Here is a 3,328-nt window from a genome sequence, read left to right as displayed (position 1 = left end):
AAACCCAAGCACAAGAAAAGTACTTAGTATAATTATGAAGCCCACACACACACACACACACCCAGGACACGGTTACATATCTTATCCCCGGAAATATATGCAAATTCATTCACCACGCACCCAATAAAGCACATAGATGCTGGCCACGTGCTCACATATCTGAATACTCTGCACACAGCGTAAGATAACTATTAATAATCACAAACGTGATGATGATAACAATGAACAGAAAAAAAGGTTATAACAACAGGGGGGTTTAAAGTCGAGTCATCTTATTACCTTTTTTAAATTCATTTTATTATTTAATATTAAAATTAAATTTAATTTTTTTTTAATTATATTTTTAAATTTATAATATTAGTTTTGTCCTTTTTTTTATTTTAGTATATAAATTTTTTTATATTTATATTTCCTTTCCTTTTTTTTTTGGTCCTTTATTTGTTATTTTATTTTTTATTTTATTTTTTCTTTTTTTTTTATTTTTCTTTTTTTATTACTTTTTTTATTATTTTTAATTATTTTTTTATTTAATTAATTATATATCCCCCCCCTTTAATATTAGAATATTATATTATAATATAAAATTTTTTTTGTCCGTTCTTTAAAATTTTTTTTGAATTTTTCCCTTTTATTATAATATGATAAATTATTATGTTTTTTTATTTAAATTATTATAAATTATAAAAATTTTTCCTTTAAGTGATCATCGGACTTCATTATTTTTAAATTTTCATTTTATTTTTTGAATTTTGAGTCTTTTATATTAATTAAATTTAAATTTTTCTCTATAAAAAAAAAAATTTTAATTTCTTTTCTTTATGTTTAACTTCCCTTTTTTTATATTATATAATTTATAATAAAAATTTTTTTAATTTTACTATATGATATAGAGGATGAAAGTTAACTAATAAGGTAACCAAGAACAACAATGATCAAAAATTGAAAAATCACACGACAATGATAATAATTTATGATCATTAATCTAAGACGAAACTAACATCACAATACATAATTATGATAGTAAATATAAGATAATCTATTATACTGTATATAAAAAAATAAATACTAATAATGTCCCTATAGTGGTGCATTAACTAAACAATGATAATTGATATGATAATGATAACTACAAAAATAACAGCCAACAGCAACAGCGGACTAAATACAATCATAATGATAAAATTTTAAACAAAACTAATAATAAATATAATAATAAATAGCAAAAATTATAATGTGATGATATCTATACAGTGGTAATGATGCTAATCAATATTAATCAGAACAAGTCATTAATATATCATACGAGAATAGACGAGTAAAAAAGATATATGATAATAATAATAGTTTATAATTCTGTGGATTATTAATAATGATAATGAAAATCATGATCATAAAAATTATTGTCATTATCATTATTATGACAATAATGATAGTAAAACAATGATAATCATAACAATAATAATAATAACAACAACAACAATAACAATGATAATAATGTAACTGATAATGATAATAATAATAATAAGGATTATAATACTGATGACAATACCAATTAATGATAAGAATCATAACCTCTTGGATTATTATTATTACGGCTCTATCATAATCATTATCATTGCTGTTGTTGAGTTATTATTATTGATCTTGATTATCATGATCCTTATTATCGATTACAGATGTTCAGATATTGTTATCATCATTTATCCATATTTCTTATTATTATCATTACCGATTAATCATATAATCATTATATGGATAGATTAGATAGAAAATAATAAATATAATACAAATACTTAAACACCCGCATACACATTCACGAATAGTAGAGAGATAGATTGTACATAACAACCACACAAATACACTCACACACACACACACACAAACCCACACACACACTCTATCTCAAACACACACACACCAACACCCCCCCACAACACAAACCCACCAACCCATCAAACCACACAAACATAACACACTCGACACACACGAAACAAAAGACACACGTCTCTCACTCACACAACACACACACACCACGACACATCCCCACACATAAAAACACTCCCACACACAACAAAACTCCTTACCCAAACACAAACCCAATATACACACCACAAACTCAAAAAAACAAAAACACACAAACACCCTCAACACACTCACAAAAACAAAATAACTCACTCAAACAATCCAAAATAAATATATAAAAAAGCATAGAATCTACCAACTATCACAAAAAATCACAAATTAAAAAAAACCTCTACTCACTATCAGACTAACTAACACACACACTCAAATCTCCTCCAATAAACAAAAAAAAAAACTCATCACAATAACCTACCACAAAAGAAATGTACGTATGTATATATGTACACACACACACACACACACACACACACGTTACATATCTTATCGGAATTATATGCAAATTCATTCACAACGGCACAAACACAAGGATGCTGGCCACGTGCTCACATATCTGAATACGTCTGCACACATGTAATGATAACATGACTCACAACGAGATGATGATAACAATGACAGAAAACGGTTATAACAACAATGATAGTGAGGATGATGTTGATAATAAGGATAACAAGAATAACAATGATAATAATGATAATAACGACAATGATAATAATTTTGACATTAACAAGAAGAAAAACATACAATAATAATGATGATAGTAATAATGATAATAATTATAATGTTTATAAAAAAATATAAATAATAATGTCTATAGTGGTGATAACAACAATGATAATGATAATGATAATGGTCATGAAAATAACAGCAACAGCAACAGCAGTAATAATTATCATAATGATATTAAAAATAATAATAATTATAATAATAATAGCAATAATTATAATGGTGATATAATCAGTGGTAATGATGATAATAATAATAATCAGAACAATCTTAATAATCATACTAATAATATTAAAAAAAAATATATGATAATAATAATAATTATAATTATGAGGATATTAATAATGATAATGAAAATCATGATCATAAAAATTATTGTCATTATCATTATTATGACAATAATAATAGTAATAATAATGATAATAATAATAATAATAATAATAACAACAACAACAATAACAAAGATAATAATGAAACTGATAATGATAATAATAATAATAAGGATTATAATACTGATGACAATACCAATAATGATAAGAATCATAACATCTTGATTATTATTATTACCATCATAATCATTATCATTGCTGTTGTTGTTATTATTTATGTCTTGATTACCATGATCATTATTATCATTATCAGATGTTCAGATATTGTTATCATCATTATCAATATTTTATTA

The sequence above is a fragment of the Penaeus japonicus genome, unplaced genomic scaffold, assembly GCF_977035675.1.
Source record: "Penaeus japonicus unplaced genomic scaffold, GWHDUDI00000001_assembly GWHDUDI00000039, whole genome shotgun sequence".
In the NCBI taxonomy this organism is placed as follows: domain Eukaryota; kingdom Metazoa; phylum Arthropoda; class Malacostraca; order Decapoda; family Penaeidae; genus Penaeus; species Penaeus japonicus.
This window is presented reverse-complemented; position numbering follows the sequence as displayed.